General features: G+C 47.5%; 1 protein-coding gene across 6 annotated transcripts in view; it reads right to left on the bottom strand.

The window, feature by feature from the left end:
- The window catches only part of ABCC5 (ATP binding cassette subfamily C member 5), a 2,124,586-nt gene that overhangs the window by 1,276,330 nt on the left and 822,402 nt on the right, over positions 1-25,854 (bottom strand). The window lies entirely within an intron of this gene.

Genomic DNA, 25,854 nt, shown 5'->3' with positions numbered 1-25,854 from the left:
AAATAAACCCCATGGAATCATCTGATCCCAAATCCTGCCATCTTGATCTACTAACTTCCGCAGTCTTCAATGTCTTATTAAATCTTTCTACAAGGCCATCTGTCTGTGGGTGATATACTGAGGTACGCAAAGTGGTAATATGCAATAGTTGTTTTACATTCCTCATTAGTTCACTCATAAATCTAGAGTCAGTATTTCCTTTGGAAACCCTACACGTGAAACGAACGGTAGCAGGTGTTTCAATACTTGTTCTCTCAGGGGAAAGGCTTGTGGGTATCGCGTTGCATAATCCAATGATTACCAAAATGTTCTTTTCACTAATTTCTATGTTTCTAGGGGTCCCACAATATCCATACCGATTCTTGATAATGGAATTTCAATAATAGGCAATGAATTTAAGGGAACTGGTGGTGGCATAGGAGTAGTAGTCTTTCGGCAAATCTCACAGGCCTGGATAACTTTTTTTTAATGCAGGCATGTATTCATGGCAAGTGATTTGGGCCTGCGTCTTTGTTTGTCCTAAATGTCCTCCCGTCAGGTATGATTGAGCTGTCTCCACGACTACTTGCTTATGACTCTTAGAGACAACCAATTGGGTTTTTTCTTAGCCTTCTGAAGTGCTGTCTCCCGATACATAAGCCCATGTCTCAAAATGAAAAAAGGCCCTCCTTTCTCACAGCCCTCTTCTTCTGATGTAACTCGTAAAAGAGCTTCAGCCAACAACGGGTCATTCCTATGGGCAAAGGGTAGGTCTGGAAGGATTTCAGCTTCTTCTTCTCTGATCTCTCTAGGTTCTGGTTCTGGCAGGGCGTCAGGTGCATCATCCGCATCCCTGAAACCCTGAGTACCTCTATCTGTTCTCTCCTTCCGTGCTTCTTCTTTGATTCTAGGGACCATAGCCCTCTCAAGCACCCCTTGAACAATTTTACCCCTTGATGGATTTGGAAGGGATCTTTTCCGTGATTTTGTAACAACACTTTAACATCACCTCCAAAGTCTGGGTCTATTACCCAACTCCATGCAAGTCTGGGACGCAGTCTAATGTAAGTATCAGGGGGTGGAATTATAATCAAATCAGTGGGTATCAGTCTTCCTTCACTTGGGGGAATGATCTGGTCCCTACTGCTGCAAATATCAAACCTAAGAGAGCCCTTAGTGGCTACCGAGGGACCTGATGCTCTGGCACTTCACTTTTCAAATGTGACAGTTCTCCAACTTGTATCGGTTGAGCCGCATCCCACCATGAAACCATTTGTGAAGGCATCATGAAGTAATACAGAGACACAGATTCACTTTTCACTATAAATTGGTTTATTTTCTGTATGTCAGGATGGAGTAAGGCTTAACCTGCCCTATGCCAAGGTGGGATTTTCCTGCCTAAAGAAGCTAAGGATAGTCCATGTCATTAAGTTCAACTCAAAAAAGTCTGTCTGTGTCCAAAATCTATACTTGCCCTCACAACTAAAGATATACAATGTGTAGAGAGGTCAGCAACCCCAAAAGAAACAGCATTTCAAAATAAAGTTCTGAGCTTCTTCCAGCTCCTGGTTTGCTTTTCAGATTCCCCTTCCCCAAGTTCAAAACAGTTCCAAAAGAAGGCCTTGGGGTTCCCTTTCCCAAGTTCTCAACACATTCACAAAGTTTTGGGATTCCCTTCCCCAATAAGTTAACTCTTCCAGCTTCAAAACTACAAGCAGTTCAAAATCGCTTGGCTTTCAATAATAATTCTAGTTCAGCTTTGTAACTATCCAGGTTTCACAATAGTTCATACAGATTGTTATTTTCTTCAATTACTTCAGCACTTGTTATACAATACAGCCTCTGCATCTTGGCTTTCCTTTGATCTTGCCAAGAAGGGGGTTACTTGGTCCAGGCGCAGTTGTCGGACCACATGGTTTACCCACTACAAGTCACACAACCGATAAGCCATGGCACTATGTTCTACTTATTTGTTCTCTTTGGACTTCCTTGCCAACACAGGTTTCGTCTCTCTGAAACTGTGTCATTAATTAACATTCACTTCTATTTCGGCTTGGCATTCTCTTAACTTTATCACAAAGTGTATTTCACACAATTCACTCTGTGGAGTTCATCCTTTTCCACCGCCTTACTTTCACATTGCAAAAAATGATGTATTCACAATGTGCATATGTCAGAAATGTGTAATATTTAATGCTTGGTCGCATATGTTTCATTCAGCCTAACACGTGTTTCGAGCAACTGCTGTGCATTGCCGAAAGGCCGTTGTTCAGACATCTACTTTTTTTCTTTCTTTTTTTTTCTTTTGTTGAGTTTCTTGAAATAAGGTGATATCTATTCTCTGCCTCTTTAGATATATCATGATCTTATTCCTCTTCAAGTAACTATTGAGCCCCCTGACATTCCAGGTTACTATCTTAAGGTCTCCCATCTCTTATCCATACCCAGTCACACCCCTATCCTCCCTTGTCTTCCGCTCCATGCGCAATGGTGTATAGGTGTAAACTTGCTCCGTAACTGTTGAACCCCCAGCAAACTCCCCCCCCTCCCTCCCCTTCCCCAATTGACCACCATCCCTCCCAACATCCTCCCCCAACCCCAAGTGTCGCCCAGCTCCATCCCTGGATCTCAGGCTACCCGGCATCTAGCCTTTTCGCCGCCTCTGCTACTACTCAGGACTCAGCAGGGGGATACTGTACTACTAGTATCCCTACTAAACTAACTATTGGGGTGGGAACTCCACTCCCTCTAATCCCCCGCACAAACGTTAAATATACTGTCTTCAGAGTTTTTTACGCGTGCAACTCAAAGAACCGACGTTACATTCTATATTCCAGTCCAAAAGTGCAAACTAAATGTGGACAATTAAACCTTCCTCGCTTAGTGCAAGTCCGTGGTAAAGTAACCCAATGTCATGTATCCAACTAGCACCCCCTCGATTCACTGCACAAGGCATATTCTTCTTACCGCATTGCTTGGTTGTAGTGGCCATAAAATCACTTATGTCCATTGCCTTCCATCTGATCATCTGCCTTCGCCGGGCAATTCTGCATATCCATCCATCTTGTCGCTTCTTCCTGAGACTCGAAAAAAATTGCCTTGTCCTTATGTAACACTTTCAGTCTCGCTGGCTATAGTAACATGTATTTAAGGCCTGATTCCCGTAATCGCCTCTTGATCGACACATAGCCCAGCCGCTGCACTTGGAAGGTGTAATCCGGGTATGCTCTGACGGCGGCTGATGCTCTTTTGATGGTACCTCCCTTACGGAAGTATTCCAGGAACTTCTCCCTGTCTTTGTAGTTGAGGATTTTAACAATAACTGGCCTGGGGGGAGCACCCGGCGGTGGTTTCCTCATCAGGGCCCTGTGCGCTCTTTCTACTACAAACCTCTGCGTTGGTGCACCAGCTCCGATTTTCTGCAGCAGCAAGTTTTCGACGTAGTTAATCGGGTCCAAGCTCTGCGTTCCTTCTGGCAGCCGGACGATGCGGATATTATTCCTGCGTGCCCTTCAGCTTCTTCCGCCCTGTTTTCCAGATTGCGCATTTGCTGTTGGAGTGCAGAGATCTGTTCGGCGTTGGCAGTGCAACTGCTTGTGTTGGCCTTCGTGTCCTTCTCCAATGTCCCAGTGCGCTCGGCCAGTCCCCTCACATCCTGCCTTAGCAGGTTAACATCCACACTGACCGCGTCTATTTTGGCTTCCAGGGGCGTCTTCAGGTCTGCAATGGCATATCCCAGCTGCGATTCCCATGCCACTTTCAGTACTGCGATAGCGTCCAGGATCTGATGGTCGCCTCTAGGTGATGAGGCAACCACCACTTGTGCGCCGCGGTGGGCGGATTTCGCCACATCTCCTTCATGGGGTGATTTGGTGAATATATCAATCAGTGGCCGTTTCCCCTTGGGTTTGCCTGCTTTAAACGCCATGTCTTACCATCCACCTCCATCAGGCTTCTACTGCCTTTACTTAGGTGCAGTTTCAACTCAGGACCCCCCAGCGGGCAGGCTATTTTCCACTCTCTTATGGTCCCTGTGGCATGGCTTGTTCCAACCTCCTGCGGAGGGCCAGGGATGAAACTTTTCACGTGAAGAATGCAAAAGTTATTCCATTAAATCAAACCCAGTTGGTAGCTGCACTCTGGGGTCTGTGTCACGCTCACCTGGTCTCTGTGGGGACGTTGGGGCACGGTTGCAGCCCTCCCAGATCTGGCTCCCCTGGATCAGGCTTCTTCCCCTTCTCCAGAGTTGTGGACTGCTCTGGTTGTTGAAACTGTCCCTGTGAGGATACGAGAGGTTGTGCACTTCAACTGCACGCTGAACCAGCAGGTGGATAGATCCGACAGCAAGCAGAAGAAACCAGCTCTGCAGGCCAGGGCCTACAGAAGACTCTAGACCAGTATAATTAGAAGACGTCTGGAGGAAGGGACATAGCAACACCAGGGGATACACACACTATAGCGCCCCACACGGCACACACACCCGCATAGATTATTTATTTACAGGGAGGGAGGCCCTCAGGGAATTCACAGAGATACATATTAAGGCAAGAACGCTATCCGACCATACCCCGATAGTAGCAACATGGACATACACATAAAGAGGAGCTCCCATACCACCTAGAGACTGAGGGCGAAGGCACTGACAGATGAGGTCTTCCAAGAATATATTAGAGAGACGATAAAGGATTATTTTGACCATAATGTGGGGAGTGTGGACAGCACTGGCATGGTCTGGGAAGCTTTTAAGGTGGTGGTCAGAGGAGCGGCGATAGGGAAGGCGGGTGGACGCAAGGGATCCATTATGGCCGATCTGGGGGAAATAGCAAAGGAGATAGAACGGGCAGAAGCACGGGCAGGGGAGAAGGGGGTAGAACCGGAGGAGCTTACAGCGCTGCGATTGCAATGTTGCGCAATCTGGGAAAAACTGGGCAGATTAGACTATGGGAAGTATGTACAGAGACTACACGCTGAAGGGGACAAGCCTGGCTCACTAAACAAGAGAACAGGCACAAACCAATAACCGCAATTAGGGATGAGCGAGGCAAGGAAGTGAGGACCCAAGACGGGATTAATGAGATGTTCTCGTGCTTCTATGAAGAACTGTACTCCAGGAAACAGGAAGCGGAGGCGGAAGATATAACTGATGCCCTAGGGGAGATTCCCCTCCCCAGGGTATCGAAAGAGCATGTGCAGACATTGGATGCGTCCCTTACACTTGATGAGCTGACTGCAGTGCTAGCTGACCTCCCAACAGGCAAATCCCCGGGACCGGATGGGTTAACCGGGGAATTCTACAAAAAATACAAAGACACCTTGGCCCCACGCCTGCTAGAGATGTTTTAGGAGGAATATGAGGAGGGAAGGTTGTCACAGAGCCTATCGGAATCGGTCATCATACCCATACTGAAACCGGGGAAGTAGCCTCTTGAGTATAGCTTCTATACACTGATTTCCCTAATCAATCAAGACTCCAAAATCCTGACCGCAGCCCTAGCAAACCGACTCAAGCGAGTCATATCCACGCTGGTGCACCCAGACCAAACAGGATATGTACCAGGGAGAAACAAGACATGGAATCTGCGCAGACTCCACCACGTTATTGAGAGCACAAACCAAGACCAGGGGGAACGTGCAGTGGCGTCGCTAGATGCCGTTAAGGCATTCGATTCAGTGAACTGGGACTGGCTCCTGGGGGCTCTCGCCCATTTTGGGAGAGGGGGGGTTCCTCAGCTGGTTTCAGCTTCTTTACAGTGATTCCAGAGCAAGGGTGAAAACGGGTAGGCACATTTTGGAGGGCTGGAATATTGGCAGGGGTACAAGGCAAGGATGTCCACTATCCCCGATGCTATATATACTGGCTCTGGAGCCATTTGCTGTTTTCCTCAGGGCAGAGTACATGAACGTGGGAATAGAAATAGACAGGGTGGTACACTTAATTTTGATATATGCAGATGACATACTCTGTTGGGAACCCAAAGGAAAACATGCCAGACCTGCTAGAAGCATTGGGGGCATTTGCCAGACTGTCGGATATCACGATCAACAGGAGAAATCCTTGCTCTTCACCCTGGCAGGCTTGAGGGAGGCTGCCCCTGACCAGTTACCAAGCCTAGGACTCACATGGACACCAACCACTTTCCGCGACTTGGGAGTGGACATACACCACAGCATCGCAGCAATGCACACGGCTAATACACAGGCGGCCCTAGCCAAAATAGAAAAATCTATGATGTTCTGGAAGACACTCCCACTGAGGATGATAGAAAGAGCGGCTCTATTGAAGATGACAGTCCTGCCCCACCTACTGTATTACTTTAATATCCCATATAACACTCCCAGGCCCTTCTTTAGACGGTTGCCCTTCTTTAGACAGTTACACACAATAGCAAGAGAGTTCCTGTGGGGCGGGGGGGAGGAACAGGATAGCGCTGAACACACTACAGATTATGAATGGGTGGGAGGGATCAAACTACCAGACTTTAAATGCTACTACCTGGCGGGACAGCTCCAATTAGTTGTGAAATGGTTGGGGGATGGACAAGGCTCTGGCCAAACCACTCCCTACTATAGTTCAACTGGGCCTGGCTCTGTGGAGGAGAGCGTGGAAGATACAAGGGGCGCAAGAACCCTACTCAAGAAAGATCCCCCTTGTAGGACTAGGCGACACTCACACGGCGTCCCTGACCATCTACTGCACGCAGTGGGAAGACAAGGGAGTGACACAGACTGGAGACCTATGGAAAGAAGGGCAGTGGGTGGACTTTCAAACCCTGATGGATGAACAGGGCGTACACAGCAGACAATTCCTATTGTACAATAGTATTATACAGATGATCAAGAAGAGGTGGAGGACATTTCCAGGAGAAGGAGACAGCGAGGGAGTAATGGATGCGTGGTACGATGTGGAGGGAGGACACTAGATATCCAGACTATGAACAGCTCCTGTGTAGCAATAATGAAAGGGTGTTGCAAGCAAGAGCCAGATGGGAAGAGGAACTTCACAAGAACTTCACTGATGGGGAGTGGAGCAGGACACTTCAGTATGCCAAAAAAGTCTCCAGAAATGCAAGATTCAAGCAAATGCAGCTGTACCTCATGCACAGGGCGTACCTCACACCCAAGAGAATGTCACACATGGGACACAAGCAAACCCGAAGCTGCCCACGTTATGCGGCAGAACAGGCGGATATGATACATATGTTCTGGTCCTGCCCGGTGATGCTCAACTTTTGGGACACAGTGAAAACGAGGGCAGAGGCAGGAGGGATCCCAATGCAAGCTTGGTCACCTGAATCTTACCTCCTGGGGCTGTTCCCGAGGGGAGGCAAACAACAGACACGTATACCAAAAATGAAAGACCTAATGTGTATTCTGGCGAAGCGCTGCATAGCGATGGCATGGAATTCGAGCACAGTGCCATCAGCAGAAATGTGGTGGGCAGACCTGAAAAAATAGCGGAAACATCAGTGTGGACCAGAGCGACGCAGAGGGGAGAGTAGGGCCAAACTACTTGCGTGGAACTCTCTCATACAGGACTTATTTAACAGCACGGAAGGATAAGACAAGACAGGTCCTAGTGGGCCAGAGGAGGATTGAACTCCCGGCGACAAGGGGAGCGAAGGAACTCGGAGGGGGCTGTGGACATGCCGCAAGGGGCCTAACGCGGCAGCTAGGCACGATCGATACTGAACATGATGGACAGACAAGGAGAAAGGCAGGCCGATGCGCCAAGGAGACGGAGGATAGGGTGCGGATCCCAACACGGCGTGCCAGTTGTAGTGTAATGTTTGTTAAGTGTTGAAAATTAATAAAAAGGTTTTTTTAAAAATATTAGCCTCAAGCTGCTTTACTTCCTGAATAATGGTTTCTTTTCGGGACTCAGGAAGTCGGTAAAGGTTTTAAATGTACCACTTTGCCTTCTGGAGTGCAGATGTGATGATAGATCTCCTTTACTCTTCCAGGCTCTTCTCTAAATACGTCAGGAAATTGTTTTATGAGATCATACAAATAAGTTTTTTGGTTGTTATTGAGTTCAGGTGGAATTAGGGTGGTGTTATCCGAATCCACCTGTAACAAACAGGAAAGAATGGTGCATTAGACTTTGGATTTTCCTTCAACTCCTTTAAAAAGATTAATGTGATAGATTTATGGTTTTAGGAGGTGGTCAGGTTGGGAAATGTTATAGTTACAAGGTCCCAATTGTTCTAACGCCTCATATGGTCCATGCTACTTACATATTAGTTTGTTCTCTTAAGTGGATAACAATACTAATACCGTTTGGCCTATGGAATAAGACCTTAAAGAAACCTTTTGTCATAGAAGGCTTTCCGTTGCTCTTGTGCCTTGGCCATATGGGTTTGTACCAAAGATCTAAATGCTGTCATGTGTTCTTTACGCCTAGTGGCAGTCTCGCAGAGTGGTATTGGGGCTTCTTCTCTTTCTTTCCAGGTCTCCCTCAGCATATCTAGAACATCGCAGGGTTCCCGTCCATAAAGTTATTTGAACAGGGAAAATCCTGTGAAAGCCTGGGGTGTCTTCCTAACTGCAAATAAACCCCATGGAATCATCTGATCCCAAATCCTGCCATCTTGATCTACTAACTTCCGCAGTCTTCAATGTCTTATTAAATCTTTCTACAAGGCCATCTGTCTGTGGGTGATATACTGAGGTACGCAAAGTGGTAATATGCAATAGTTGTTTTACATTCCTCATTAGTTCACTCATAAATCTAGAGTCAGTATTTCCTTTGGAAACCCTACACGTGAAACGAACGGTAGCAGGTGTTTCAATACTTGTTCTCTCAGGGGAAAGGCTTGTGGGTATCGCGTTGCATAATCCAATGATTACCAAAATGTTCTTTTCACTAATTTCTATGTTTCTAGGGGTCCCACAATATCCATACCGATTCTTGATAATGGAATTTCAATAATAGGCAATGAATTTAAGGGAACTGGTGGTGGCATAGGAGTAGTAGTCTTTCGGCAAATCTCACAGGCCTGGATAACTTTTTTTTAATGCAGGCATGTATTCATGGCAAGTGATTTGGGCCTGCGTCTTTGTTTGTCCTAAATGTCCTCCCGTCAGGTATGATTGAGCTGTCTCCACGACTACTTGCTTATGACTCTTAGAGACAACCAATTGGGTTTTTTCTTAGCCTTCTGAAGTGCTGTCTCCCGATACATAAGCCCATGTCTCAAAATGAAAAAAGGCCCTCCTTTCTCACAGCCCTCTTCTTCTGATGTAACTCGTAAAAGAGCTTCAGCCAACAACGGGTCATTCCTATGGGCAAAGGCTAGGTCTGGAAGGATTTCAGCTTCTTCTTCTCTGATCTCTCTAGGTTCTGGTTCTGGCAGGGCGTCAGGTGCATCATCCGCATCCCTGAAACCCTGAGTACCTCTATCTGTTCTCTCCTTCCGTGCTTCTTCTTTGATTCTAGGGACCATAGCCCTCTCAAGCACCCCTTGAACAATTTTACCCCTTGATGGATTTGGAAGGGATCTTTTCCGTGATTTTGTAACAACACTTTAACATCACCTCCAAAGTCTGGGTCTATTACCCAACTCCATGCAAGTCTGGGACGCAGTCTATTGTAAGTATCAGGGGGTGGAATTATAATCAAATCAGTGGGTATCAGTCTTCCTTCACTTGGGGGAATGATCTGGTCCCTACTGCTGCAAATATCAAACCTAAGAGAGCCCTTAGTGGCTACCGAGGGACCTGATGCTCTGGCACTTCACTTTTCAAATGTGACAGTTCTCCAACTTGTATCGGTTGAGCCGCATCCCACCATGAAACCATTTGTGAAGGCATCATGAAGTAATACAGAGACACAGATTCACTTTTCACTATAAATTGGTTTATTTTCTGTATGTCAGGATGGAGTAAGGCTTAACCTGCCCTATGCCAAGGTGGGATTTTCCTGCCTAAAGAAGCTAAGGATAGTCCATGTCATTAAGTTCAACTCAAAAAAGTCTGTCTGTGTCCAAAATCTATACTTGCCCTCACAACTAAAGATATACAATGTGTAGAGAGGTCAGCAACCCCAAAAGAAACAGCATTTCAAAATAAAGTTCTGAGCTTCTTCCAGCTCCTGGTTTGCTTTTCAGATTCCCCTTCCCCAAGTTCAAAACAGTTCCAAAAGAAGGCCTCGGGGTTCCCTTTCCCAAGTTCTCAACACATTCACAAAGTTTTGGGATTCCCTTCCCCAATAAGTTAACTCTTCCAGCTTCAAAACTACAAGCAGTTCAAAATCGCTTGGCTTTCAATAATAATTCTAGTTCAGCTTTGTAACTATCCAGGTTTCACAATAGTTCATACAGATTGTTATTTTCTTCAATTACTTCAGCACTTGTTATACAATACAGCCTCTGCATCTTGGCTTTCCTTTGATCTTGCCAAGAAGGGGGTTACTTGGTCCAGGCGCAGTTGTCGGACCACATGGTTTACCCACTACAAGTCACACAACCGATAAGCCATGGCACTATGTTCTACTTATTTGTTCTCTTTGGACTTCCTTGCCAACACAGGTTTCGTCTCTCTGAAACTGTGTCATTAATTAACATTCACTTCTATTTCGGCTTGGCATTCTCTTAACTTTATCACAAAGTGTATTTCACACAATTCACTCTGTGGAGTTCATCCTTTTCCACCGCCTTACTTTCACATTGCAAAAAATGATGTATTCACAATGTGCATATGTCAGAAATGTGTAATATTTAATGCTTGGTCGCATATGTTTCATTCAGCCTAACACGTGTTTCGAGCAACTGCTGTGCATTGCCGAAAGGCCGTTGTTCAGACATCTACTTTTTTTCTTTCTTTTTTTTTCTTTTGTTGAGTTTCTTGAAATAAGGTGATATCTATTCTCTGCCTCTTTAGATATATCATGATCTTATTCCTCTTCAAGTAACTATTGAGCCCCCTGACATTCCAGGTTACTATCTTAAGGTCTCCCATCTCTTATCCATACCCAGTCACACCCCTATCCTCCCTTGTCTTCCGCTCCATGCGCAATGGTGTATAGGTGTAAACTTGCTCCGTAACTGTTGAACCCCCAGCAAACTCCCCCCCCTCCCTCCCCTTCCCCAATTGACCACCATCCCTCCCAACATCCTCCCCCAACCCCAAGTGTCGCCCAGCTCCATCCCTGGATCTCAGGCTACCCGGCATCTAGCCTTTTCGCCGCCTCTGCTACTACTCAGGACTCAGCAGGGGGATACTGTACTACTAGTATCCCTACTAAACTAACTATTGGGGTGGGAACTCCACTCCCTCTAATCCCCCGCACAAACGTTAAATATACTGTCTTCAGAGTTTTTTACGCGTGCAACTCAAAGAACCGACGTTACATTCTATATTCCAGTCCAAAAGTGCAAACTAAATGTGGACAATTAAACCTTCCTCGCTTAGTGCAAGTCCGTGGTAAAGTAACCCAATGTCATGTATCCAACTAGCACCCCCTCGATTCACTGCACAAGGCATATTCTTCTTACCGCATTGCTTGGTTGTAGTGGCCATAAAATCACTTATGTCCATTGCCTTCCATCTGATCATCTGCCTTCGCCGACAATTCTGCATATCCATCCATCTTGTCGCTTCTTCCTGAGACTCGAAAAAAATTGCCTTGTCCTTATGTAACACTTTCAGTCTCGCTGGCTATAGTAACATGTATTTAAGGCCTGATTCCCGTAATCGCCTCTTGATCGACACATAGCCCAGCCGCTGCACTTGGAAGGTGTAATCCGGGTATGCTCTGACGGCGGCTGATGCTCTTTTGATGGTACCTCCCTTACGGAAGTATTCCAGGAACTTCTCCCTGTCTTTGTAGTTGAGGATTTTAACAATAACTGGCCTGGGGGGAGCACCCGGCGGTGGTTTCCTCATCAGGGCCCTGTGCGCTCTTTCTACTACAAACCTCTGCGTTGGTGCACCAGCTCCGATTTTCTGCAGCAGCAAGTTTTCGACGTAGTTAATCGGGTCCAAGCTCTGCGTTCCTTCTGGCAGCCGGACGATGCGGATATTATTCCTGCGTGCCCTTCAGCTTCTTCCGCCCTGTTTTCCAGATTGCGCATTTGCTGTTGGAGTGCAGAGATCTGTTCGGCGTTGGCAGTGCAACTGCTTGTGTTGGCCTTCGTGTCCTTCTCCAATGTCCCAGTGCGCTCGGCCAGTCCCCTCACATCCTGCCTTAGCAGGTTAACATCCACACTGACCGCGTCTATTTTGGCTTCCAGGGGCGTCTTCAGGTCTGCAATGGCATATCCCAGCTGCGATTCCCATGCCACTTTCAGTACTGCGATAGCGTCCAGGATCTGATGGTCGCCTCTAGGTGATGAGGCAACCACCACTTGTGCGCCGCGGTGGGCGGATTTCGCCACATCTCCTTCATGGGGTGATTTGGTGAATATATCAATCAGTGGCCGTTTCCCCTTGGGTTTGCCTGCTTTAAACGCCATGTCTTACCATCCACCTCCATCAGGCTTCTACTGCCTTTACTTAGGTGCAGTTTCAACTCAGGACCCCCCAGCGGGCAGGCTATTTTCCACTCTCTTATGGTCCCTGTGGCATGGCTTGTTCCAACCTCCTGCGGAGGGCCAGGGATGAAACTTTTCACGTGAAGAATGCAAAAGTTATTCCATTAAATCAAACCCAGTTGGTAGCTGCACTCTGGGGTCTGTGTCACGCTCACCTGGTCTCTGTGGGGACGTTGGGGCACGGTTGCAGCCCTCCCAGATCTGGCTCCCCTGGATCAGGCTTCTTCCCCTTCTCCAGAGTTGTGGACTGCTCTGGTTGTTGAAACTGTCCCTGTGAGGATACGAGAGGTTGTGCACTTCAACTGCACGCTGAACCAGCAGGTGGATAGATCCGACAGCAAGCAGAAGAAACCAGCTCTGCAGGCCAGGGCCTACAGAAGACTCTAGACCAGTTGGAATTAGAAGACGTCTGGAGGAAGGGACATAGCAACACCAGGGGATACACACACTATAGCGCCCCACACGGCACACACACCCGCATAGATTATTTATTTACAGGGAGGGAGGCCCTCAGGGAATTCACAGAGATACATATTAAGGCAAGAACGCTATCCGACCATACCCCGATAGTAGCAACATGGACATACACATAAAGAGGAGCTCCCATACGACCTAGAGACTGAGGGCGAAGGCACTGACAGATGAGGTCTTCCAAGAATATATTAGAGAGACGATAAAGGATTATTTTGACCATAATGTGGGGAGTGTGGACAGCACTGGCATGGTCTGGGAAGCTTTTAAGGTGGTGGTCAGAGGAGCGGCGATAGGGAAGGCGGGTGGACGCAAGGGATCCATTATGGCCGATCTGGGGGAAATAGCAAAGGAGATAGAACGGGCAGAAGCACGGGCAGGGGAGAAGGGGGTAGAACCGGAGGAGCTTACAGCGCTGCGATTGCAATGTTGCGCAATCTGGGAAAAACTGGGCAGATTAGACTATGGGAAGTATGTACAGAGACTACACGCTGAAGGGGACAAGCCTGGCTCACTAAACAAGAGAACAGGCACAAACCAATAACCGCAATTAGGGATGAGCGAGGCAAGGAAGTGAGGACCCAAGACGGGATTAATGAGATGTTCTCGTGCTTCTATGAAGAACTGTACTCCAGGAAACAGGAAGCTGAGGCGGAAGATATAACTGATGCCCTAGGGGAGATTCCCCTCCCCAGGGAATCGAAAGAGCATGTGCAGACATTGGATGCGTCCCTTACACTTGATGAGCTGACTGCAGTGCTAGCTGACCTCCCAACAGGCAAATCCCCGGGACCGGATGGGTTAACCGGGGAATTCTACAAAAAATACAAAGACACCTTGGCCCCACGCCTGCTAGAGATGTTTTAGGAGGAATATGAGGAGGGAAGGTTGTCACAGAGCCTATCGGAATCGGTCATCATACCCATACTGAAACCGGGGAAGTAGCCTCTTGAGTATAGCTTCTATACACTGATTTCCCTAATCAATCAAGACTCCAAAATCCTGACCGCAGCCCTAGCAAACCGACTCAAGCGAGTCATATCCACGCTGGTGCACCCAGACCAAACAGGATATGTACCAGGGAGAAACAAGACATGGAATCTGCGCAGACTCCACCACGTTATTGAGAGCACAAACCAAGACCAGGGGGAACGTGCAGTGGCGTCGCTAGATGCCGTTAAGGCATTCGATTCAGTGAACTGGGACTGGCTCCTGGGGGCTCTCGCCCATTTTGGGAGAGGGGGGGTTCCTCAGCTGGTTTCAGCTTCTTTACAGTGATTCCAGAGCAAGGGTGAAAACGGGTAGGCACATTTTGGAGGGCTGGAATATTGGCAGGGGTACAAGGCAAGGATGTCCACTATCCCCGATGCTATATATACTGGCTCTGGAGCCATTTGCTGTTTTCCTCAGGGCAGAGTACATGAACGCGGGAATAGAAATAGACAGGGTGGTACACTTAATTTTGATATATGCAGATGACATACTCTGTTGGGAACCCAAAGGAAAACATGCCAGACCTGCTAGAAGCATTGGGGGCATTTGCCAGACTGTCGGATATCACGATCAACAGGAGAAATCCTTGCTCTTCACCCTGGCAGGCTTGAGGGAGGCCGCCCCTGACCAGTTACCAAGCCTAGGACTCACATGGACACCAACCACTTTCCGCGACTTGGGAGTGGACATACACCACAGCATCGCAGCAATGCACACGGCTAATACACAGGCGGCCCTAGCCAAAATAGAAAAATCTATGATGTTCTGGAAGACACTCCCACTGAGGATGATAGAAAGAGCGGCTCTATTGAAGATGACAGTCCTGCCCCACCTACTGTATTACTTTAATATCCCATATAACACTCCCAGGCCCTTCTTTAGACGGTTGCCCTTCTTTAGACAGTTACACACAATAGCAAGAGAGTTCCTGTGGGGCGGGGGGGAGGAACAGGATAGCGCTGAACACACTACAGATTATGAATGGGTGGGAGGGATCAAACTACCAGACTTTAAATGCTACTACCTGGCGGGACAGCTCCAATTAGTTGTGAAATGGTTGGGGGATGGACAAGGCTCTGGCCAAACCACTCCCTACTATAGTTCAACTGGGCCTGGCTCTGTGGAGGAGAGCGTGGAAGATACAAGGGGCGCAAGAACCCTACTCAAGAAAGATCCCCCTTGTAGGACTAGGCGACACTCACACGGCGTCCCTGACCATCTACTGCACGCAGTGGGAAGACAAGGGAGTGACACAGACTGGAGACCTATGGAAAGAAGGGCAGTGGGTGGACTTTCAAACCCTGATGGATGAACAGGGCGTACACAGCAGACAATTCCTATTGTACAATATTATTATACAGATGATCAAGAAGAGGTGGAGGACATTTCCAGGAGAAGGAGACAGCGAGGGAGTAATGGATGCGTGGTACGATGTGGAGGGAGGACACTAGATATCCAGACTATGAACAGCTCCTGTGTAGCAATAATGAAAGGGTGTTGCAAGCAAGAGCCAGATGGGAAGAGGAACTTCACAAGAACTTCACTGATGGGGAGTGGAGCAGGACACTTCAGTATGCCAAAAAAGTCTCCAGAAATGCAATATTCAAGCAAATGCAGCTGTACCTCATGCACAGGGCGTACCTCACACCCAAGAGAATGTCACACATGGGACACAAGCAAACCCGAAGCTGCCCACGTTGTGCGGCAGAACAGGCGGATATGATACATATGTTCTGGTCCTGCCCGGTGATGCTCAACTTTTGGGACACAGTGAAAACGAGGGCAGAGGCAGGAGGGATCCAAATGCAAGCTTGGTCACCTGAATCTTACCTCCTGGGGCTGTTCCCGAGGGGAGGCAAACAACAGACACGTATAGCAAAAATGAAAGACCTAATGTGTATTCTGGCGAAGCGCTGCATAGCGATGGCATGGAATTCGAGCACAGTGCCATCAGCAGAAATGTGGTGGGCAGACCTGAAAAAATAGCGGAAACATCAGTGTGGACCAGAGCGACGCAGAGGGGAGAGTGGGAGAGTAGGGCCAAACTACTTGCGTGGAACTCTCTCATACAGGACTTATTTAACAGCACGGAAGGGTAAGACAAGACAGGTCCTAGTGGGCCAGAGGAGGATTGAACTCCCGGCGACAAGGTGAGCGAAGGAACTCGGAGGGGGCTGTGGACATGCCGCAAGGGGCCTAACGCGGCAGCTAGGCACGATCGATACTGAACATGATGGACAGACAAGGAGAAAGGCAGGCCGATGCGCCAAGGAGACGGAGGATAGGGTGCGGATCCCAACACGGCGTGCCAGTTGTAGTGTAATGTTTGTTAAGTGTTGAAAATTAATAAAAAGGTTTTTTTAAAAATATTAGCCTCAAGCTGCTTTACTTCCTGAATAATGGTTTCTTTTCGGGACTCAGGAAGTCGGTAAAGGTTTTAAATGTACCACTTTGCCTTCTGGAGTGCAGATGTGATGATAGATCTCCTTTACTCTTCCAGGCTCTTCTCTAAATACGTCAGGAAATTGTTTTATGAGATCATACAAATAAGTTTTTTGGTTGTTATTGAGTTCAGGTGGAATTAGGGTGGTGTTATCCGAATCCACCTGTAACAAACAGGAAAGAATGGTGCATTAGACTTTGGATTTTCCTTCAACTCCTTTAAAAAGATTAATGTGATAGATTTGTGGTTTTAGGAGGTGGTCAGGTTGGGAAATGTTATAGTTACAAGGTCCCAATTGTTCTAACGCCTCATATGGTCCATGCTACTTACATATTAGTTTGTTCTCTTAAGTGGATAACAATACTAATACCGTTTGGCCTATGGAATAAGACCTTAAAGAAACCTTTTGTCATAGAAGGCTTTCCGTTGCTCTTGTGCCTTGGCCATATGGGTTTGTACCAAAGATCTAAATGCTGTCATGTGTTCTTTACGCCTAGTGGCAGTTTCGCAGAGTGGTATTGGGGCTTCTTCTCTTTCTTTCCAGGTCTCCCTCAGCATATCTAGAACATCGCAGGGTTCCCGTCCATAAAGTTATTTGAACAGGGAAAATCCTGTGAAAGCCTGGGGTGTCTTCCTAACTGCAAATAAACCCCATGGAATCATCTGATCCCAAATTCTGCCATCTTGATCTACTAACTTCCGCAGTCTTCAATGTCTTATTAAATCTTTCTACAAGGCCATCTGTCTGTGGGTGATATACTGAGGTACGCAAAGTGGTAATATGCAATAGTTGTTTTACATTCCTCATTAGTTCACTCATAAATCTAGAGTCAGTATTTCCTTTGGAAACCCTACACGTGAAACGAACGGTAGCAGGTGTTTCAATACTTGTTCTCTCAGGGGAAAGGCTTGTGGGTATCGCGTTGCATAATCCAATGATTACCAAAATGTTCTTTTCACTAATTTCTATGTTTCTAGGGGTCCCACAATATCCATACCGATTCTTGATAATGGAATTTCAATAATAGGCAATGAATTTAAGGGAACTGGTGGTGGCATAGGAGTAGTAGTCTTTCGGCAAATCTCACAGGCCTGGATAACTTTTTTTTAATGCAGGCATGTATTCATGGCAAGTGATTTGGGCCTGCGTCTTTGTTTGTCCTAAATGTCCTCCCGTCAGGTATGATTGAGCTGTCTCCACGACTACTTGCTTATGACTCTTAGAGACAACCAATTGGGTTTTTTCTTAGCCTTCTGAAGTGCTGTCTCCCGATACATAAGCCCATGTCTCAAAATGAAAAAAGGCCCTCCTTTCTCACAGCCCTCTTGTTCTGATGTAACTCGTAAAAGAGCTTCAGCCAACAACGGGTCATTCCTATGGGCAAAGGCTAGGTCTGGAAGGATTTCAGCTTCTTCTTCTCTGATCTTTCTAGGTTCTGGTTCTGGCAGGGCGTCAGGTGCATCATCCGCATCCCTGAAACCCTGAGTACCTCTATCTGTTCTCTCCTTCCGTGCTTCTTCTTTGATTCTAGGGACCATAGCCCTCTCAAGCACCCCTTGAACAATTTTACCCCTTGATGGATTTGGAAGGGATCTTTTCCGTGATTTTGTAACAACACTTTAACATCACCTCCAAAGTCTGGGTCTATTACCCAACTCCATGCAAGTCTGGGACGCAGTCTAATGTAAGTATCAGGGGGTGGAATTATAATCAAATCAGTGGGTATCAGTCTTCCTTCACTTGGGGGAATGATCTGGTCCCTACTGCTGCAAATATCAAACCTAATAGAGCCCTTAGTGGCTACTGAGGGACCTGATGCTCTGGCACTTCACTTTTCAAATGTGACAGTTCTCCAACTTGTATCGGTTGAGCCGCATCCCACCATGAAACCATTTGTGAAGGCATCATGAAGTAATACAGAGACACAGATTCACTTTTCACTATAAATTGGTTTATTTTCTGTATGTCAGGATGGAGTAAGGCTTAACCTGCCCTATGCCAAGGTGGGATTTTCCTGCCTAAAGAAGCTAAGGATAGTCCATGTCATTAAGTTCAACTCAAAAAAGTCTGTCTGTGTCCAAAATCTATACTTGCCCTCACAACTAAAGATATACAATGTGTAGAGAGGTCAGCAACCCCAAAAGAAACAGCATTTCAAAATAAAGTTCTGAGCTTCTTCCAGCTCCTGGTTTGCTTTTCAGATTCCCCTTCCCCAAGTTCAAAACAGTTCCAAAAGAAGGCCTCGGGGTTCCCTTTCCCAAGTTCTCAACACATTTCACAAAGTTTTGGGATTCCCTTCCCCAATAAGTTAACTCTTCCAGCTTCAAAACTACAAGCAGTTCAAAATCGCTTGGCTTTCAATAATAATTCTAGTTCAGCTTTGTAACTATCCAGGTTTCACAATAGTTCATACAGATTGTTATTTTCTTCAATTACTTCAGCACTTGTTATACAATACAGCCTCTGCATCTTGGCTTTCCTTTGATCTTGCCAAGAAGGGGGTTACTTGGTCCAGGCGCAGTTGTCGGACCACATGGTTTACCCACTACAAGTCACACAACCGATAAGCCATGGCACTATGTTCTACTTATTTGTTCTCTTTGGACTTCCTTGCCAACACAGGTTTCGTCTCTCTGAAACTGTGTCATTAATTAACATTCACTTCTATTTCGGCTTGGCATTCTCTTAACTTTATCACAAAGTGTATTTCACACAATTCACTCTGTGGAGTTCATCCTTTTCCACCGCCTTACTTTCACATTGCAAAAAATGATGTATTCACAATGTGCATATGTCAGAAATGTGTAATATTTAATGCTTGGTCGCATATGTTTCATTCAGCCTAACACGTGTTTCGAGCAACTGCTGTGCATTGCCGAAAGGCCGTTGTTCAGACATCTACTTTTTTTCTTTCTTTTTTTTTCTTTTGTTGAGTTTCTTGAAATAAGGTGATATCTATTCTCTGCCTCTTTAGATATATCATGATCTTATTCCTCTTCAAGTAACTATTGAGCCCCCTGACATTCCAGGTTACTATCTTAAGGTCTCCCATCTCTTATCCATACCCAGTCACACCCCTATCCTCCCTTGTCTTCCGCTCCATGCGCAATGGTGTATAGGTGTAAACTTGCTCCGTAACTGTTGAACCCCCAGCAAACTCCCCCCCCTCCCTCCCCTTCCCCAATTGACCACCATCCCTCCCAACATCCTCCCCCAACCCCAAGTGTCGCCCAGCTCCATCCCTGGATCTCAGGCTACCCGGCATCTAGCCTTTTCGCCGCCTCTGCTACTACTCAGGACTCAGCAGGGGGATACTGTACTACTAGTATCCCTACTAAACTAACTATTGGGGTGGGAACTCCACTCCCTCTAATCCCCCGCACAAACGTTAAATATACTGTCTTCAGAGTTTTTTACGCGTGCAACTCAAAGAACCGACGTTACATTCTATATTCCAGTCCAAAAGTGCAAACTAAATGTGGACAATTAAACCTTCCTCGCTTAGTGCAAGTCCGTGGTAAAGTAACCCAATGTCATGTATCCAACTAGCACCCCCTCGATTCACTGCACAAGGCATATTCTTCTTACCGCATTGCTTGGTTGTAGTGGCCATAAAATCACTTATGTCCATTGCCTTCCATCTGATCATCTGCCTTCGCCGGGCAATTCTGCATATCCATCCATCTTGTCGCTTCTTCCTGAGACTCGAAAAAAATTGCCTTGTCCTTATGTAACACTTTCAGTCTCGCTGGCTATAGTAACATGTATTTAAGGCCTGATTCCCGTAATCGCCTCTTGATCGACACATAGCCCAGCCGCTGCACTTGGAAGGTGTAATCCGGGTATGCTCTGATGGCGGCTGATGCTCTTTTGATGGTACCTCCCTTACGGAAGTATTCCAGGAACTTCTCCCTGTCTTTGTAGTTGAGGATTTTAACAATAACTGGCCTGGGGGGAGCACCCGGCGGTGGTTTCCTCATCAGGGCCCTGTGCGCTCTTTCTACTACAAACCTCTGCGTTGGTGCACCAGCTCCGATTTTCTGCAGCAGCAAGTTTTCGACGTAGTTAATCGGGTCCAAGCTCTGCGTTCCTTCTGGCAGCCGGACGATGCGGATATTATTCCTGCGTGCCCTTCAGCTTCTTCCGCCCTGTTTTCCAGATTGCGCATTTGCTGTTGGAGTGCAGAGATCTGTTCGGCGTTGGCAGTGCAACTGCTTGTGTTGGCCTTCGTGTCCTTCTCCAATGTCCCAGTGCGCTCGGCCAGTCCCCTCACATCCTGCCTTAGCAGGTTAACATCCACACTGCTGTGCATTGCCGAAAGGCCGTTGTTCAGACATCTACTTTTTTTCTTTCTTTTTTTTCTTTTGTTGAGTTTCTTGAAATAAGGTGATATCTATTCTCTGCCTCTTTAGATATATCATGATCTTATTCCTCTTCAAGTAACTATTGAGCCCCCTGACATTCCAGGTTACTATCTTAAGGTCTCCCATCTCTTATCCATACCCAGTCACACCCCTATCCTCCCTTGTCTTCCGCTCCATGCGCAATGGTGTATAGGTGTAAACTTGCTCCGTAACTGTTGAACCCCCAGCAAACTCCCCCCCCTCCCTCCCCTTCCCCAATTGACCACCATCCCTCCCAACATCCTCCCCCAACCCCAAGTGTCGCCCAGCTCCATCCCTGGATCTCAGGCTACCCGGCATCTAGCCTTTTCGCCGCCTCTGCTACTACTCAGGACTCAGCAGGGGGATACTGTACTACTAGTATCCCTACTAAACTAACTATTGGGGTGGGAACTCCACTCCCTCTAATCCCCCGCACAAACGTTAAATATACTGTCTTCAGAGTTTTTTACGCGTGCAACTCAAAGAACCGACGTTACATTCTATATTCCAGTCCAAAAGTGCAAACTAAATGTGGACAATTAAACCTTCCTCGCTTAGTGCAAGTCCGTGGTAAAGTAACCCAATGTCATGTATCCAACTAGCACCCCCTCGATTCACTGCACAAGGCATATTCTTCTTACCGCATTGCTTGGTTGTAGTGGCCATAAAATCACTTATGTCCATTGCCTTCCATCTGATCATCTGCCTTCGCCGGGCAATTCTGCATATCCATCCATCTTGTCGCTTCTTCCTGAGACTCGAAAAAAATTGCCTTGTCCTTATGTAACACTTTCAGTCTCGCTGGCTATAGTAACATGTATTTAAGGCCTGATTCCCGTAATCGCCTCTTGATCGACACATAGCCCAGCCGCTGCACTTGGAAGGTGTAATCCGGGTATGCTCTGACGGCGGCTGATGCTCTTTTGATGGTACCTCCCTTACGGAAGTATTCCAGGAACTTCTCCCTGTCTTTGTAGTTGAGGATTTTAACAATAACTGGCCTGGGGGGAGCACCCGGCGGTGGTTTCCTCATCAGGGCCCTGTGCGCTCTTTCTACTACAAACCTCTGCGTTGGTGCACCAGCTCCGATTTTCTGCAGCAGCAAGTTTTCGACGTAGTTAATCGGGTCCAAGCTCTGCGTTCCTTCTGGCAGTCGGACGATGCGGATATTATTCCTGCGTGCCCTTCAGCTTCTTCCGCCCTGTTTTCCAGATTGCGCATTTGCTGTTGGAGTGCAGAGATCTGTTCGGCGTTGGCAGTGCAACTGCTTGTGTTGGCCTTCGTGTCCTTCTCCAATGTCCCAGTGCGCTCGGCCAGTCCCCTCACATCCTGCCTTAGCAGGTTAACATCCACACTGACCGCGTCTATTTTGGCTTCCAGGGGCGTCTTCAGGTCTGCAATGGCATATCCCAGCTGCGATTCCCATGCCACTTTCAGTACTGCGATAGCGTCCAGGATCTGATGGTCGCCTCTAGGTGATGAGGCAACCACCACTTGTGCGCCGCGGTGGGCGGATTTCGCCACATCTCCTTCATGGGGTGATTTGGTGAATATATCCATCAGTGGCCGTTTCCCCTTGGGTTTGCCTGCTTTAAACGCCATGTCTTACCATCCACCTCCATCAGGCTTCTACTGCCTTTACTTAGGCGCAGTTTCAACTCAGGACCCCCCAGCGGGCAGGCTATTTTCCACTCTCTTATGGTCCCTGTGGCATGGCTTGTTCCAACCTCCTGCGGAGGGCCAGGGATGAAACTTTTCACGTGAAGAATGCAAAAGTTATTCCATTAAATCAAACCCAGTCGGTAGCTGCACTCTGGGGTCTGTGTCACGCTCACCTGGTCTCTGTGGGGACGTTGGGGCACGGTTGCAGCCCTCCCAGATCTGGCTCCCCTGGATCAGGCTTCTTCCCCTTCTCCAGAGTTGTGGACTGCTCTGGTTGTTGAAACTGTCCCTGTGAGGATACGAGAGGTTGTGAGAATACTGTGATATGGCTGTAGTTCTCAAGCCCTTCTTCCCAGAATGTGGTGAGCATGCGTTTGCCCATATAGTCTCACCTGTTTAACTATGAGGATGAGCTCTCCATCCTGCTTCTCAAGTGTAGGGGCTCTTTAAGTGGACCTAGTTCCTTCACTGGTCAATGTGTGTGGCAGCCCAGACCGGCTGTGACTGATCCACTTCTAAGGTAAGTGTTCTTCAACAATGATTATTGTCCGTATTCTTTTGCAATGTCTTTCTTCGCATGATTAGTGTTTGTATCCCTTGTAATGTCTTTCTTTCTTGCTGGAAGTGAGCCCAAATGGAGTCCCAAGGAGTTTACAATGTCCCAAATAGATGGTAAGTTTGGTCCTAAGGTCAGCGCGAGGGCTGTGTAGCGCGCGACCTTAGCGTATTGTCTTTAGGTGGTTTCTGACCTTATTTGTCCTTTTCTCCTTTAGGTATGGCCTGGCGAAGTCAGACAAGGAGCAGCTATCCGAAGATCTGTCGGCGGGTGATGGATGGCTGGAGCCGCGAGGATGCTAGCCGAGAAGAGCTCCAGCGTAAGTGTTGGAACTGCGGAACAGGTAAGGAAGCGCTCCGACTACGGTGACTTCTAGGACCAGGTAAGAATCGCTGCAGGCGATAGTATTTCTGGAGTCAGGTAAGGTGCACTTTAGGCGATGATAGATAGTATTGCTGGAAGCAGGTAAGATGCACTTCTGGCGATGGTATTGCTGGAATCAGGTAAGATGCGCTTCAGGCGATGGTATTGCTGGAATCAGGTAAGATGTGCTTCAAACAATGGTATTGCTGGAATCAGGTAAGAAGCGCTTCAAGCGGCGGTGAGCGTTATGCTGCATGAGCAGACTAATGCGAAGCGCTGGCATGCGGGTGGGTCAGGTCCCAGCCACGCCCCTTTGCTCTGCTTGATGGCTCCACCCTGCCACTCCCAGAAGATGCTGCACATGTAGCCAGATGCATTCCTATGGCCACGCCTGGCGTGGATGCACGTGGGGCCCTGCAAGAGATTAAATAACGCGTCCACTAGGAAGCACACAAAGCACACTTTCTCATGAGCCTGGCGCCAGGACTGGGTCCAACTGGACCCTTTAAGTGGTGGAACTTGTGGTCCTTGCTCTGTGGCCATGACAGCACTCCCCCTCAAGGCCCCTCTCAAGGGCACTCATCCTCCTGGTCCTGGTTTGGTGGGGTTATTACGATTAAATTGTCTGATTAGTCGTGCGGCATGGATGAATTCACTAAGGCTCCCATGTACGGTCTTCAGGTCCATAACCTTTCCAGTCTATCAGGTAATACAGTTTAGATCGTACTATCTTGGAATCCAGAATGGTTTTGACTTCATATTCCGGTTCCCCTTCTATGATGTCTGGCTCGGGTGGTGCTTCAATCCGAGTATATGGCTTCATTGGTTTTAAGAGAGAGACATGGAATACCGGATGGATCTGCATGTTAGCTGGCAAATCCAATTTCATGGCAGCAGGGTTAATGATGGCCTTGATGGGATAAGGTCCTAGGTGCCTAGGACGGAAGGCTCGGGGTCCTTTCAATGTAATGTTCTTGGATGCCAACCAAACCTTATCCCCGACTTGGTAATGCGAAGCCTCCCTTTGATGTTAGTCTGAACATTTTTTCTGTTGTCCGTTGGCCCTGGTCAGATTTTCTGCTGCCTCTTTAAGGGTTCGAGAGATAGTCTTGTGCAATGTTGTGACTGCTGGCATTTCAAGTTCGTCAAGTGAATCAAAAGTGGACGTTCGAGGATGCCGACCTTGCACAGTGTAGAACGGGGTCTGTCTGGTGCTAGCGTAGACGGAGTTATTGTAGGCAAATTCGGTCAACCAGAGGATATTTTTCCAGGACTCCTCAGTTTGTTGCAACATACACCTTAGGTATTGCTCCAAGGTCTGGTTGGTCTTCTCAGTATGACCATCAGTTTGGGGATGATGACTCGTGGATAACCGGAGGTCAATCTTGGCTATTTTGCAGCACCTCCTCCAGGGAGCTGAGACGAATTGTGTTCCGCAATCTGAAATTAATACCGACGGGAAACCATGTAGCTTGACAATTTGCTCCAAAAACACAGTGGCAAGGGCGGAAGCAGTAGGAATACCCTTCAATGGAATAAAATGGCCCATTTTGGAGAATAAGTCTACAATAACCAGGATTGTGTTAAATCCGTTGCAGGGAGGAAGATTAGTGATAAAATCCATAGACAGCATATGCCATGGTGCTGGTGGTACAGTCAAGGGACGTAATAACCCTGCGGGACTTAGCTTCTGAGATTTGTTTTGTGCGTATACACCACATGTGGCGATGAATTGGGCAACATCTCTTATCCAGGTTGGCCACCAATAGCCCTTTTGAATCTTGGCCTGAGTCTTGGCAATCCCAGGATGTCCTTCCACTAATTATTCATGGTAATTTGCTATTACCTGATCTTGCAATTTCTTGTCCTGAATATATTGGGCCCCATTAGGAGGCAGGCGGAATGGGTGTAACGGCACCGGTAAAGGTGCCGGTGCAGTTAATCCCATTTCGCCCTATTACGAGGTTCCCTTGCGGGATTCGATCTGAATGCCTAGTCAGACCAGATGTCCTTTGAGGGTCCCGCGAGGGGACCAGGGAGCTAACAACAGGCCTGTTATCAACTAGCCCGTTGTTAGCTCCCTCCACCTTTTCCATTGTGCCCTATGGGGGCTCAAATGGGAATGGGGATGGGTAAATTGAATGAGGAATTACCGGGTCCTCCAAGGTTAGAATGGCCCGGTAATTCCTCATTCAAGGAACCCGGACCCGGACCATCCCCATTCTCATTTGAGCCCACATAGGGCTCAATGGGAATGGGGAGCATGCTATTAACGGGCCCGTAATGACGGGCCCGTTGTTAGCATGCTGGTTCCCTCACGGGGCAGTACGGGGTTAATGGTGCCGGCACCTTTACTGGCGCCGTTAACCCCTTACCGCCTCACTTGTAATGATGCCCTGTGTGTCTGGCTCCCAGAAGATAGTGTCTCCATGTTTTGAAGGCTCCTTTGATTGCTAACAGTTCCTTGTTAG

The sequence above is a fragment of the Ambystoma mexicanum genome, chromosome 10 (genome assembly GCF_040938575.1).
Source record: "Ambystoma mexicanum isolate Mex_15411 chromosome 10, UKY_AmexF1_1, whole genome shotgun sequence".
NCBI classification, from domain to species: domain Eukaryota; kingdom Metazoa; phylum Chordata; class Amphibia; order Caudata; family Ambystomatidae; genus Ambystoma; species Ambystoma mexicanum.
Note: the sequence above shows the minus strand (reverse complement) of the source record. Positions and strands in the feature narration are given on the sequence as shown.